Source organism: Rhincodon typus, chromosome 28 (assembly GCF_021869965.1).
Source record: "Rhincodon typus isolate 14 chromosome 28, sRhiTyp1.1, whole genome shotgun sequence".
NCBI lineage: Eukaryota > Metazoa > Chordata > Chondrichthyes > Orectolobiformes > Rhincodontidae > Rhincodon > Rhincodon typus.
This window is the reverse complement of record NC_063359.1, coordinates 24,411,087-24,427,226: the sequence shown is the minus strand read 5'-3', so window position 1 is coordinate 24,427,226 and position 16,140 is coordinate 24,411,087. Positions and strand designations below refer to the sequence as shown.

Below are 16,140 nucleotides of genomic sequence, written 5' to 3'. Positions count from 1 at the left end.
CACAAGAAGAAAGGCCCCAAAAACATAAGGGTAGAGCCTAAATCTGTAGTCTTGACAGTTCCCATTGCGTCGCTTCAAACATAATCGCCAACTGAAGCGTCAAATAGACTTAGCAATAGACAGACAAAAAATACATACAAAATAAAGTTCAGAAAAAAAAATCAGAAACTGTAAAACATTACCTTTAGGTCATTTTCTGGGAGATATTTACACTGCCGAGCTATCTCCACATACTTATCCAGGTCCAGAGGCGCCATTTTGGGACACGGACTAAGCAGGCCCCAGGCCAATGACGCGCTTCCGGTATCTAAAGCGCCGGCCGCTGGCTAAAGAAACCGGCTTCAAACCTTCATCTTGCTCCGAAACGCGTTCGATCGTTAATGACCGCTTTGTATTTTTTGAAGATTGACCCCATTCCCTAGGTCACACCGAAACTCTTTGTTTAACCCCACAGGCTTTAGGCACCGCCCTCTCCATTGGCCAGCTCGGTGGTAAAGTTGAAAGTTCAAGGGTTGCAGATTCCTTTTCGCAACACCCGAGAAAGAATTTGGGAGGAACGGCAGGTACGAAGCTTTTGAGGCATAGACTTGAGTACAAGATGCTGTAACGGTTAGTCATCGAGGTGCGGAAAATCAGTAAATGGAATTTGGAGGGAAAGGGAACTGGAAAGTGGCTTCTTTCAGTGTTGGCCTTCAAATCGCATTTTGATGCAGCTAGCATTTGATACCTTTGCAGGGACCCCACACTTCTGAGATTTTTTTCATCTTTGTTGTGTTAGTTTGTTGTTTCGCGGAAGCAGGAGTGACACTAAATTAACCATCAAACTTCCCCGTTTGGAGAAGATCGGCGTTTGTTCAAATATTCTCAATGCTCCATTTAAATTTGAAGAACATAAAGAGGCTGCTGTAAAAGCTTGTAAAATGGGGCACAAGTATCCAATATTTAATTTGCTCTTCATTTTTTTAAAAAAATACCCACGAGATTAAATCGATCGTGACAGCGTGCAAACTGATGACGAAGAGACAAAAAAAAAGAGTAGCAGTGAATGTTCAATTATGATACTGACTTGGCGAATCAGGTCATAATCACAATCTGTGCGCATGATAAGAACCTGGAAGCATTGATTGTGATCTCTGAGGAAGACAGTGTCGACCTTCAAAAGGACATGGACATGGTGATAGAATTGGTAGATAAGGGGCAGAAAACCAGACAATACGAAATAAAGAATACAATTCTAAAGAATGCGCAGCCTAGAGAGACGTGAGTGTGCATAAATCAGTGAAGGTAGGACAGATTGAAAGAGTGGCTGTTAAAGCGTACAGTTTCTTAGGCTTTATTGTTAGGAAGGAAGAACAAGCAGATTTTGTTAAACTTGTATAAAAATTGCTTTGGCAATTACATTTCATCCAGTTCTATGCATTGCACTTTAGAGAATGTGGAAAAGATTCACGAGAATAATTTCCAGGATGAGGAACTTCAATTGCTTAGATAGATTAGTGCTGTCATGATTGTTTTTTTTCTGGAAGGCAGGGAGGAGCTTTGTTAGATGCTTTCAAAAGTCATGAGGGATCTGGACAGAATAGAGAAGGGGAAAACAGTGGCCATTTTTGTGGAAGGTTGGAGAACAAAAGGACACAGTTTTTGAGAAATTGGCAAAAGAAGCAATGGTGATATGTGGGGAAAATGTTTTTGAGTGACCCCATTGAGTAACCACATGGAATGTACAGTGAAGGCAGGTTTAATAAAGACATCTAAAAGAAGAATGTGCAGGATTACAGGGAGAATGCAAGAGAATGTCATGAGATAAATTGCTAATTTTGAGATCGACTACAACACAACAGTTTGAATGGCCTTCTGTGGAACTGGAGTGAAGAATACAGCTGTTATCCCTCAACTGCTAATATGTATAGTCTAGGGATATCAGACTGAGACTTTTAGCATTTTTGATTTTTCATCTCCATCCCAAGAATTGGTAGGAAAGCTTGAATGAATGAGAAAACAGATTCAAAATTGCAGACAGCTGTTGACAGGTAGTTTACGACATTTACATGCATCAATCTAAGTCGTAATGCCAATGTCAGATTTTGTAAAGATGTGGAGATGCTGGTGTTGGTCTGGGTGGACAAAATCTGAAGTCACACGACACCAGGTATAGGCCAACAGGTTTGTTTAAAATCACAAGCCTTCAGAGTGCTGCTCCTTCATCAGGTGAAGGCTGATGAAATCTTCATCTGGCGAAGGAGCAATGCTCCAAAAGTTTATGATTTTAAATAAATTTGTTGGACTATAACCTGGTGCCATGTGACTTCAGATTTTGTAAAAGTAATAAATTACCTTATGGTCACATTGAGACTATAATATGCTGTGCTATGGTTTGATTTCATGTTACTATAATTTAATAAATGCAAGTAATTTTTATACATTAACATAACATAAAAGTTTAAATCTTCAATGTCTGACAGTTTTATTCCAGATTTGTCGAAAGGCTATGGAATTGCTGACTGTCTTGGAGCCAGGGGAAACGCCCCAAATAGCAACATGGTAGGCTGTCAAAGCATGTGTACATTTAATCTGACTCTACATTGACAGGAATTGTAACTGTAAAGTGGTACCCTAAAACAGGGATAGTGTCCCCATTTTTTCTTTTGTTTTATTTTGTGCACGTGGTCATCATTTATTTCCCATTCCTGTTGCAGTAGGTCTGTACCACATGTAGGCCAGACCAGCTAAGGATGGCAGTGAACCAGATGAGATTTTTTTGAACAATTGAGTCATTTCATGATCATCATTAGACTCCTAATTCCAGACTCCTAATTCCAGACTTCTATTGGATCCAATTCCATAACTGCCATGGTGGGAGTCAAACCAGTATACCTAGAAAATTACCTGGCTCTCTGGATTAACAGTCGAGTGATAGCACCACTAGGCCATTGTGTTCCTTTCTTCTGCTGTTACAACTATACATGAATAACAAGTTGTGGAAAGACTATGTATAAATCTGTACAGTACTGCTTGCCATGTCACTTAAAAAAGACACTAGGGAATGTGCAGAAATATTTACGGAAATTATAGCAGAAAACCTGTTTACACGGGCGTTCTGCATGGCTTATTGTCGGAACTCTTGCTGTTTGTAATGTAAGTTATAATTTGGACTTAAATGTAGGGATATGATCAAGAATTTCATATATAGTGCAGAAGTTGGTATGGTGGGAAATAGTGGCATAACTGCATGGAGTTTTCAAAGGACCAGTTAATTGGCGGGGCAATGTAGGTTGGATTTCAACCTTGTAAAGCTAATGCACTTGGAGAGGGATTTCAAGGCAAGGGATTATATTATGATTGGTTGGACTCCGAAAAATAGTGAAGATCAGAGGAATCTTGGTGCATATCCTCAGATCCCTTAAGGTAGTAGGGCAAGGTAGGGTAGATAAGGTAGTTAAGAAGGCATATGGGATAACTTGCCTTTATTAGAGGCGTAGAATAAAAGACCAAGGAAGTTATGCTAGAACTGTATAAAATGCTGTTGAAGCCACGATTAGAATAGTGAGGGCAGGTCTGGTCGCCATATTATTGGAAGGATATAACTGTACGAAGAGGGTGCAGTGGAAATTTACCTGGATGTTTTTTGGGCTGGAGGGTCTGAGCTGTACAGAAAGACTGGATAGGCTGGGATTGTTTTCTTTGAGGCAGCAAAAGGTGAGAAGGGGACCTGATGGAAATGTATAAGATTGTGAAGGGCATAGATAGAGTGGATAGGAAGGCATTTTTTTTCCTTTAGTTGAGGAGTCAATAACCAGTGGGTATAGAATTAACACAAGAGGTAAAAAGCTAACAGGACAGTTGAGTTTTTTTTTCTCCAAGAGGGTGGTGGGAGTCTGGAACTCATTATCTGAGTCAGAAACTCTTGTAGCATTTAAACAGTATTTAGCTATTACAGGCAGTCACCAGGTTGTGAATGGGCTCCATTCTTGAATCCATTCACAAGTCAATTTTTACACAAGTGAGTAAGTAAAGCATGACAATATAAAACAGCCTTTCATATGTACAAGGAAACGTCCAAATGTTGGATCTTTAAAATTAATACTAATACACCCCGTATGGGATTGCGTTCGTAAGTATGAGCATTTGTGCATCGAATTTTGATAACTTGGTGATCCCCTGTGATTTACATTGCCATGTCCTCCGTGACTATGGGCCAAGAACTGGAAAACGTTATTCGTTCCATCCAGTCTTTGACTGGTGCAGACACAATGGGCTGAATAACCCCTGTTCTGTAAATGTCCAAGGAAAGACTTGGTGTCTTTTCACTTGAAAAGAGAAGACTGAGGTCTGACCTCATAGAAGTACTAAATTGGGGGAAAGCTAACTACAACAATATTAGGCAGGAACTGAGGAATGTAGAAAGGGCGCAACAATTTCAGGAAATCTTTTAAAGATTAATTGATTCAGGACCAGCATGCTCCTGTGAAAGTGAAGGATAAGGATGGCAAGATTTGGCAACCTTAGATGACGAGAAATTGTGAGTTTAGAAAGAAAAAGGAAGCATAGGTAAAGCTTAGGAAATTGAGGACAGACAGAGGCCTTGAGGAATAAATAGAAAGCAGGAAAGAACTTGAACAAGGAGCAACGATCTTAGCAAATAAGATTAAAGAAAATTCCCAGGCTTTTTATACTTCTGTAGAGAGCAAGATGGTAGATAGGGAAAATGTAGATCCACTCAAGGACAAAAAAGGGAATTTATGCATGGATCTCGAAGATGCGGGTGAGGTCCTTGCATTGGCATTCAAAGTGGAGAAGGACATGGTGGATTCTGAGTCTAGGGAGTGGTATATTGATATTTTAGAACATGTTAATATAAAAATTTAGAAGGTGTTGGGTGTTTTGAAAAGCATTAAGGTAGACAAGTTCCCAGGACCTGATGGGATCTATCCAAAAAACTGAGAGAGGCAAGGAAGGAGGTTGCTGGGGCGTGGTATGAAATTTTTGTATCCTCTTTAGTTACAGACGTGGTCCCAGAGGACCGCAGAATAACCAATGTCGTTCCTTTGTTTAAGAAGAGCAACAGGGGTAATCCAGGAAATTACAGGCTGGTGAGCTGGTAAGATGGATCCTCAACTGGCTTGGTCATCGAAGACAGAGTAGTGGTAGAAGGATAGAGAATAACAAGGTGTAGAGCTGGATGAACACAGCAGGCCAAGCAGCATCTGAGGAGCAGGAAAGCTGATGTTTTGGGTCTTGACCCTTCTTCAGGAGGATGTTTTCCTGCCTGGAGATCTATGACCAATGGTATTCCAGTGCTGGGACCCCTGTTGTTTGTAATCTATACAAATGATTTGGAAGAGAATGTAGGCATTCTGATTAGTAAATTTGTGGACGACACAAAGATGGGGGAGCTGTGGATAGTGAGGAAGATTGCCAGAGGATACAGCAGAATATAGATAGGCTAGAGACTCGGACAGAGAAATGGCAGATGGAATTTAATCTGGACAAAATGTGAGGTGATGCATTTTGGAATGTCTAATGCAGGAGGGAAGTATACGGTAAATGGCAGATCCCTTTGTAGCATTAATATACAGAGGGATTTAGGCTTACAGGTCCACAGTTCCCTCAAAGTGGCAACGCAAATGGATAAGGTAGTCAAGAAGGCATGTAGCATGCTTGCCTTCATTGGTCAAGGTATAGAGCATAAAAATTGGCAAGTCATGTGCAGCCGTAAAATACTTGAGTAAGGCCACATTTGGAATATAGCATACGGTTCTACGTGCTACGAGAAGGATGTGGAGGCTTTGGAGAGGGTACAGAAAACGTTTACCAGGATGTTGCTGAGTTTGGGGGTATCAGCTATGAGGAGAGATTGAAAAAAGCCAGTTTGTTTTCATTTAAATGTCATAGGCTGAGAGGTGACCTGATAGGGGTTTACAAAATTATGAGAGGCGTGGATTGAATGGATAGTTGGAATCTTTTTCCCAAGCTAGAAATGTCAATTATGAGGGGACATAAGTTTAAGGTAAAAGGGGGTAAGTTTAAAGGAGATGTGAGAGTCAAGTTGTTTTAACAGAGGGTCGTAAGTGGTTAGAAAGCGCTGCCACAGGAGGTGGTAGAAGCAGATACAATAGCAATGTTTAAGAAGCATCTTGACAGATACATGAATAGTCAGGGAATAGAGGGATACAGACCATGTGGAGGCAAAAGATTTTTAGTTTAGAAAGGCATGTGTTAGTGCAGGCTTTGTGTGCCGAAGGACGTGTTCCTGTGCTGTACTGTTCTTTGTTCTTTATTTCTTGAAGCGCAGTAGCATGATGTATATAGGCATAGAAAGTCAGTGTTGAATGATGTTCACTTCCTTTTCAATCCAACATATATAAATTAATCAATTTGCCATCTTGCTACTCTGCTCCTATAAACTGTACCTGACTCGTTCTGAATGAAGTCAAAACCATCTTGCACGACCATTCTGGTACATGGTTGTACATGGCCAAGTGACATTATCTACAAGCATGGAAAGCTTAAAATGCTTGATGTAGTATGAATATTACAAAAAGGCCAGAACAGTTTAAAACTCAAGCTACTCTTTCCCTTTATATGCACACTAACTTACAAAATTAAAAGTCTGGAACACTTGTAACAGGGTTTAAATGCTTTCGGGTTCATAACAAGTTATTAAGCTAAGGCAAATGTATAATTTGATCATTATCTTCGTTACAATATGCCTCCTTCTTGGCAGGGGGCTTTTTTGCAGTATTCACCTTGCCTTTGACGCAATAATCAGCAACATGCTTATCATATTTCTCCCTCAGTTTATAAACTTTGCAAATGAATGGCTTTTTCTCTTCTTCACTGCGTGCATTCCACAGCTCAATAAGCTTTTTTTGGCACATCTCCATCATATTGCACATCTCCTTTTAAACTGTTTCCCTCTCACCTTAAATCTATGCCTGCTAGTATTTGACATTTCCATCCTGGTAAAAAGACTCCCGACTATCCACCCTATCCATTCCTCTCCTAATTTTATATACTTCTGTCAGGTCATCCCTCAGCCTCCAGTGCTGTAGCAAAGCCTTCTTTGGACTCATGTATGGTATCAAGTATTAGACCACACGCACACATGACCGTTGCCTGCTGGGTTTTGGTGAGTTGGAGAAGGAGAGTCGTGAAGCGATAATTGATACTAACAGGGAGCTCCAAGAGTTGGTTGATAAATCCATTCTTGATGGCGAATCTAATTCCATACATGTTGGGCTGATCTTAACGCTTTCCTTTCCAGAAGAAGGTATAACCACAACCTTCTTCCCTCAGCAGCCCTTTGTGTTCTGCGAATCTCCTTCAGATATCAACATTGAAGTGCCTGAGTTCAGGCAACTCTTCTCTCCGGACAATTGCTTTGCTCGTAATCTGTGAGGGTTTGTATATTCCAGGTTCCGAGATTGAGTTTGATTTCGGTTTTCAGACTGCAGGTAGAGGAGCCCGCTGAATGTGGTTTTCCAACCAAATTGGAGACAGAACAGGGCACATTTTTAGGGCATCTTTTCTAGCCCATTCCCCATGTGGGGTGAGCAAAGTGGATCCTGAAAAGGGCTGCTCAGTCGTCAAGAAAGCTGCTGAGTTGCTGTCTTGTTCCTGTTCCAAGAACAAAACGCCTGAGTCAAACACGAACGCCTATGTATGTTCCAATGCCAGGAACTTCCAGAGCCCTCAATCCTGACCCCATCACTTCTCACCAAATGCTTCAGGGATGTGCATGTGTGTTGCATCCCTTTGGGTGGACACTTTTTAACGTGGAAATGCTGTTTCGCATCAGCAGACAGCGGGTCCTCCGCAGAGGTACGTCATACAGTCATACAGCATGAAAACAGACCCTTCAATCCAACTTTCCCACCTATGGGGGGCAAGAATTTTACAGAGTGGTAGGAGTGTGGAATGCGCTGCCAGGGCTGGTGGTGGAGGTAGGTACAATAGGGGCATTTAAGGGGCTTTTGGATAAGCAGATGAATATGCAAGGAACGGCGGTTTATGGACCAAGGGCAGGCAAAAGGGATTAGTTTAATTTGGTGCGATGTTCGGCACAACATTGTGGACTATGTTCTATGTGCGTTTCACTCATATCCCTTCAAGCCTTTCCTATTGATGAACTTATCCAAATGTCTTTTAAACGTTGTAACTGTACCTGCATCCACCACTTCCTCTAGCAGTTCAGTCCACACACTAACCACGCTGTGTATAAAAAAAAAAGTTGCCCCCATGTCCTTTTTAAAACTTTCTCCTCTCACCTTAAAAATATGCCCCCTAGTTTTGAACTCCCCCGTCAAAGGGAAAAGACCCTTGCTTTCACCTTGTCTATGCCCCTCATGATTTTATAAATCTCTGAGATTATTCCTTAACCTCCTATGCTCCAGTGAAAAACTTCAAGACTATCCAGCCTATTTTTATAACTCAGACCCATAATTCCTGGCAACATCCTGGTAAATCTTTTCTGAACCCTCTCCAGTTTAACAGGATCCTTCCTATAGCAGGGCAACCAGAATTGCACACAGTACTCCAGAAGAGGCCTCACCAATGTCCTGTATAACCTCAACATTTTTTCTTAATTCATTTGTGGGATGTGGGCATTGCTATCTGCCCAGCATTTATTACCTGTCCCTAGTTGCCATTGAGGAGGTGGTGGTGAGAGGCCTTCTTGAACCGCTGCAGTCCACCTGCTGTGGGTTGATCCACAATGTCATTAGCAAGGGAATTCCAGGATTTTGACCCAGCGACCGTGAAAGAATGGCGATATATTTCTGAATGAGGATGGTGAGTGGCTTGGAGGGGAACTCGATGGTGTTCGCATATATCTGCTGCTGTTGTCCTTCTAGATGGAAGTGGCCATGGGTTTGGAAGGTGTTGTCTGAGGATCTTTGGTGAATTTCTACAGTTCATCTTTTAGATAGTACACACTGCTGTGACTGAGCGTCGGTGGTGGAGAGAGGGGATGCTTGTGAGTGTGGTGCCAATCAAGCAGGCTGCTTTGTCCTGGATGATGTCGAGCTTCTTGAGTGTTGTTGGAGCTGCATTCACCCAGGCAAGCGGGGAGTATTCCATCACACTCCTGACTTATGCCTTCTAGATGATGGACAGGCTTTGGGGAGTCCGGAGATGAGTTACTCACCACGGTATTCCTAGCCCCTCTGACTTGCTTCTGTAGCCACTGTGTTTATGTGGTGAGTCCAGTGGAGTTTATGATATGACGTCCCAATGCCAGTACTCAAAGGTGTGAACAATGAAGGGAAGCATGCTAAATGCCTTCTTAACTACCCGGTCTACTTGTCCAGTTCTAATGGCAAGGAAATCCACGATGGTAAGGTCTGAGGAGAGGAACCAGACAAAACACAATCCAAAACAAATCCTCAGTGGAGATCCAGACAGAAGATACTCATGTGATATCAATGACTACAACATAGGGAAACCCCCAATCGTCGAGGTTTCCTTGCCACTGGAGCTAATCTGGTACCTGACATCAGCAAGAATGGAGGAAGGATGACTGGATTTAGAGAAATGTTATGTGGTCCAATCAAATAGAATTTGTGGTCCTCTCTGATTTAGCCATGTATCAAAGCATGAAGAATGCCAATTAACACAGTTTTTACAGAGTCAGAGTCATACAGCCCAGCAACAGACCCTTCGGTCCAACCAACCCATGCTAGACATAATCCCAAACTAAACTCATCCTACCTGCCTGCTCCTGGCCCATATCCTTCCAAACCTTTCCTCTTCATATAGCCATCCAAATGTACCCTCATCCACCTCTTCATCAAGAAGTTCATTCCACAAGTGAACTACCATCTGTGTAACAAATTTGTCTCTTATGTCTTTTTTAAATCTCTCTCCTCTCGCCTTAAAAATGTGCCCGCTTGTCTTGAAATTCCCCAGCTTAGGGAAAAGACAACTACCGTCAACTCTATTTGTACTTCTAATTATTTTATAAACTTCTATCAGGTCACCTCTCAACTTCCTACGCTTCACTGAAAAAGTCCCAGCCTATCCAGCCTTTCCTTATAATGCAAACCTTCTATACCTGGCAACATCCTGGTAAATCACTTCTGAACACTCTCCAGCTTGATAATATCTTTCCTATAACTGGCGACCAGAACTAGAAGCAGGATTCCAGAAGAGGCCTCACCAATGTCCTGTACAACCTCAACATAACATCCCAACTCCTATACTCAATGAAGGCAAGCATGCCAAATGCCTTTTTTTAATCATCCTGTCTATATGTGACGCAAACTTCAAAGAATGATGTGCCTGTACCCCGAGGGCCCTCTGTTATATGACACTACCCAAGGCCCTACCATTAATTGTATAAGCCCTACTCTTGTTTGTTGGACCAAAATGCAATACCTCGCATTTATCCAGAATGAACTCCATCTGCCAATTTTCAGCCCATTGACCCATTTGATCAAGATCCCTTTGTAATCTCAGAAAACCTTCTTCACTGTCTACAATACCACCAATTTTGGTGTCATCCACAAACTTACTCATTATGCCTTCTATATTCTCATCCAAACCATTTATATAAATGACAAAGAAAAGAGGACCCAGAGCCGATCCCTGTGGATCACTGCTGGTCACAGGCCTCCAGTCCGAAAAGCAACCCTCCACCATTACTCTCTGTCTCCTGCCATTAAATTAATTGTGTATCCAATTGGCAAGCTCACCCTGAATCCCATGTGACCTAACTTTAATTAATCTACCATGTGGAACCTTGCCAAAGGCTTTATTAAAATCCAAATAAACAATGTCTACTGCTCTGCTATCATCAACCTTTTTGGTAACTTCCTCAAAAACTCAATCAAGTTTGTGAGACATGATTTTGCACAAAACTATACTGTCTATCCCTAATCAATTTTTGCCTCTCTAAATATCCATAAATCCTATCTTTTATAATCACCTCAAACAATTTACCCACAACTCAAATCTGACTCATGGGTCTATAGTTCCCTGGATTTTCCTTATAACCTCGCTTAAACAAAGGTACAACATTAGCAACTTCCAGTCATCGGGCACCTCACCCATAGTTATAGATGATGTAAATATTTCTGCAGAGGGTCTCATAATTTCCTCCCTTACTTCCCACAAGGATTTATCCATCCTTAAAATCTCTCAGACCTCCTGAACTTCTCTTCTGTAATGTGAACTGTTTTTAAAACAACAACGTTTGTTTCTCTTCATTCTCTCGACTCCATTTCTTTCTCCATAGTAAAAACTGACGCGAAAAAATCATTTAGTATCTCTCCCATCTCCTGGGGTTCAACAGGAAGATGACCTCCTCGATCTTTAAGAGGCCCAACCGCGTCTCTAGTTACTCTCTTGCTCTTAACGAATTGGTAGAATTGCTTTGGATTATCCTTAACCTTATCTGCCAACGCTATCTCATATCCCCTCTTAGCCTTCCTGATTTCTCTCCTAAAAATGCCCCAACACTCTTTATATTGATTAAGAGATTCAATTAAACCAAGTTGTCTTTATCTAAAAGAAGATTCTCTTTTATTCTTGACTAGAAGCTCAATATCTTTATTCGTCCATTGTTCCTTAATCTTACTCGCCTTACCCTTTACTCGAACAGGAACAAAATGCCTCAAAATATCATCATCACACTCTTGAACGCCTCCCACTTGTCAGACATCCTTTTACCTGTGAACAGTCTACTCCAATCAACTTTTGAAAGTTCTTGTCTGATACCTAAAATTTGCCTTGCTCCAATTAAAATCTTTAACTCTTATCCTTTTCCATAACCACTTTGAAACTAATAAAATTATGATGGCTAGACCCAAAGTGTTCCCTCACTTTTACTTCAGTCACCTGCCCTGACTTATTGCCCAAAAGAAGGTCTAGTTTTGCTTCTTTTCTAGTAGGAGCATCCACATATTGCTAAAATTTTCTTGAGCACATTTGACAAAATCTGCACCATCCAAACCCTTCACATTATGCTAGTCCCAGTCAATGTTTGGATAATTAAAATTATTACATTATTGCAACCTTACTACGCTTACATATATCTGAGATCTGCCTACATATTTGTTTCTCAATTTCTGTCTCACTACTGGGGGCCTTTAGTACAATCGCATCAAAGTAATCTTTCCTTTCTTATTTGTAATTTCTACCCATATACTTTCGCTGGACGATTTTTCAGAAATACCTTCCCTAGTTACAGCAGTAATGTTTTCCTTAATCAAAAATGCCACCCTCCCCTTCTTTCTTGCCTCCTTTTCTATCCTTCCTATAGCATCTAAAACCGGGAACATTGAGCAGCCAGTCTTGTCCATCTCTCAGCCAAGTTTCTGTAATAGCTATGAAGTCCCAGTCCCATGTTCTTAAACGTACCAAGTTCATCAGCTTTACCTATAAGACCCCTTGCATTGAAATAAATGCAGTTTAGTTCTTCAGAGTTACTACGTACTCTGACTCTCTCTTGTCTTTCTTTTCCAACCGATGTGCTCTCCTCACATTCAGAACTTACCCCAACAATCCTTCCTTTTACAATGGTACTCAGAATTCCTCCACTCACCTTCTCTATCAGTATAAAATCTCCCTTAATAGAATGAGCAAATCTCCTTGCTAAGATAGTGTTCCCTTTCCAATTTAGGTTAAACCCATTGTTTTTGGACAGGTGTTTTCTATCCCAAAAGACATTCCAATTGTCCAAAAGCCTGAATTCTTGAACAATACACCAGCTCTTCAGCCATTGATTTATTTCTTTTAACCTTTTGTTCCTTCCCTCATTTGAGTTTGGCACTGGGAGTAAACCAGAAATTACTACTTTAAAGATTTTATTTCTTAATCTTGTACCTAACCTCTTAAATTCGCACTGTAATCCTATAATCTTTGCCCTAAAAATGTCATTCCTACCAATGTGTACAATAATTTCTGGCTTCTCAATCTCACCTTTAAAAATATGCTTGAAAGGTTTAGAAACATGCTTAATCTTAGCACCAAGAAAGCAACAAACCATCCAAAATTTGCATTCACTGCCACAGAAACACTTGTCTGTGCCCCTGACAGGAGAGCCCCTTATACCAATCACTTTATTAACTCTTGTCAAACGCTGCCTAACATAAGAATCGTTCCAAGTATCCAATAACTGACTGGCCCTTCCATTTTCCTTAGAGAGACTATCCTGTTCAACTGTTCCAAAAACTGAATATCTACTTGATAGAGAAATAGCCACCAGAGACTTTTGAATTACCTTCTCACCCTTCCTGACAGTCACCCATCTATCTGACTGATCCTGCTGGGTAATAACTTTTCTAAATCTATTAGCCACCTCACTCTGTACCTTGTATATGGCCTTAATAACATGAAACCTAAAAAAAAGTTTCAATAACAGCTTATATTTAAATACATGATTACCTACAGAAAATAATGTTAAAATGGAAAAAAATTTTAAAAATGTATGTCAAACATATAAAAATTAAATTAAAATTAACTACTTAGCTGATTAACTGAATAAAAACTATTCCTCTTCAATAAATTCCTTGCAGAAAAAGAAACTTCACCGGAGCTGACCACGTGTAGGACTCTCCAGAACGAATGCACAACTTATTTTTTAAAAAACTGTTTGATTTTTTTTCAAAACAAAGACCTTTGCAATGTTAACAAAGAACTCTAAAACGCATATAGACTTTTTTACTTTCTGAATTAATAATAAAAAAGCTCAGCTGTCCACTGTAGACCCTTAAAAAATACCGTTCCAAAAAAAGTCAGTTTGAAAAAAATTTTTTGTTTGGTTTTTGTCTTTTTTAATGTTAATAAACAAAATTTTAAAAACTGATTAGTAAATTATAATGACTATAGTTACTGTAAAACTGTAAAAAAGAACTAGAATGAAACTTTAACTAAGCCTGCAATCCCAGGAGCAGCTGCAAGATCCACATAGCTCACTTTTATGTTTTGTAAGATTCAATAATCAAGACCAGCAGAAACCCCAAACTGTAGTTGAATGGTTTTAATATGCTTAATTTTTCAGTACAAGTATTTCTGCTATAACACATGTTTCGTCAACACGAATTGGCTGTAACGTGTTTGATGAATAATGGATGCTGTTTGGATAATGCGAACTTTCTGCTGTACAGTACAACGATTTCCCTATAATGCAATTTTCTATGATGATTTTCTACAGCCCAAGGTCACACAAGAACTCAACTATTGCGTTTACAGGAGAAATACCTTCACATTAAATTGAGATATAACTTCACCGTTTAGTCAACAAGCAAATTATCTTCCCCCTCCCCCTTTTGAAAGCTATTGACCTGTTGCAGAAGTTGCTTTCCTGTTTGTTCGGCAATGTTTTGTGATGGGAAAGAGATGTTTTTCATTCAATATTTTAAGATGGCTAAAATTATATTTTTCAATCTTAAGGAATTGACATATTTAGATAAACATGGCATATCCATATGAAACACAACATTTCCTCCAAAATAATCTATAATTTTTTTTTCCTTTATTCATTCACGGGATGAGGGCATCACTTTTAGGCAGCATTTATTGCTCATCCCCGTTGTCCAGAGGGCAGTTGAGAGTCAACCACATTGCTGTGGGTCTGGAGTCACATGTAAGCCAGACCAGGTAAGGACATGGGTGAACCAGATGAATTTTTCCAACAATTAACTACAGAGTCATGGTTATCACTAGATTCTTAATTCCAAAACGTTATCTTGGTCTCTGGATTAACAGTCCGCCAATAATACCACTAGGCCATTGCCTCCCCTCAAAGCCAGTTGTAGTGCCTGTTTGAAGTCCAGTTGGGCTTCAGCATGTAGCCATTTTTGCATAGTTATATCATTAATTCCACATATCAAACAGTCATTAAGGGCTAAACCAAAGTCACAGTCTTCAGCCAGTCATCTTAACCTAGTCAAAAATCCTGATACATATTCCCCTGGTTCTCGAATTGCCAAGTAAAAATGATAAGGTCTCAGAATTAGAGGAGGCTTCGGGTCACAATATTCCTTAACTGTAGCTACAGTTGTTGGCATTGATTTGTGAACATTATTAAGAAGCAGTAAATTTGAGCTGTGGTTGCCAAATAGATGTCATAGAATATGAGCTCCCTGATTTGGGCTGTTAATCTGGTCTGATCAGGGAGCCCTGGCTGACGTATAAAACAGGGAGTGTCAGAGATTCTGACGCTTTGATAGCTGACTCTGAATGAGATAGTACTAAAGTCAAGGATGGTTCATGTGTAAGTAAAGGGTGACTTGGTGCCTGACACCAGCCTCTGTGAGTTATTTCAGTGGCGACCGGAGTAAAACACGATCCTGAGGAAACTCAATCATAATAGTCATCTTTGAGTTGGGGTAAGCATTTCTTAAATCATGCCTTTGATTGGCAAGTTTGAGTCGTTTGACCCCTGCATCAAGGACTGGGTCAAGTATGTGGAAAGAATGTTATTTTTTCTGAGCAAATGACATGTGACAGACAGAAAGCAACAAGCAGTTCTCCTGACAGCATGTGGAGGTGCACCTTTTTCAGCTATTAGAAACCTAACTTTCCTTGAGGTGCCAAATACCAAAACTTTTCAAGAATTGACGGACACAGTTAAGGAATACCATGACCCCAAGCCTTCTCTAATTCTGAGACCTTATCGTTTTACTTGGCAATTTGGAACCAGGGAAATTGGTAGCAGGATTTTTGACTAGATTAAGACGACTGGCAGAAGACTGTGACGTTGGTTTAACCCTTAATGATTGTCTGTCTGGTACGTGGAATTAATGATGTAAGTATGCAAAAACAGCTACTCGCTGAAGCCCAACTGGACTTCAAACAGGCACGACAACTGGCTTTATCAGTGAAAAATGTGGCCAGTGGAACATATGAATTGCAGGGTATTTCGATGAAAATGGACACCCTTGGCAGTCCAACTGAGCTTGGGGAACACCACTTGAGTGCAGGCAATTGCATAGCCTCACTCAAGATATATCCTGTTTGGAGGGACTCTAGGTAGGCCCACAGCAAAACTATCTCTCAAACCTTGCCCAATCGGTTAAAATTTTCATGGGGATCCTGATTAATAAGCCATTGTAGTTACTGTTAGTAAGTGGACTCAAGACCTAAATTGAGTGAAATAACTCATAGGCTGGTATCCAGGAGAGTGCACACCCTAGAAAG

General features: G+C 40.4%; 1 long non-coding RNA gene across 1 annotated transcript; it reads left to right on the top strand.

The window, feature by feature from the left end:
* The first annotated feature begins 439 nt into the window (after window positions 1–439).
* LOC125486332 lies at window positions 440–13,953 on the top strand. The gene is made up of 3 exons (XR_007265016.1): window positions 440–563; window positions 2,463–2,541; window positions 13,515–13,953. It is a non-coding gene; the product is annotated as an uncharacterized LOC125486332 (long non-coding RNA).
* Window positions 13,954–16,140: the final 2,187 nt, after the last annotated feature.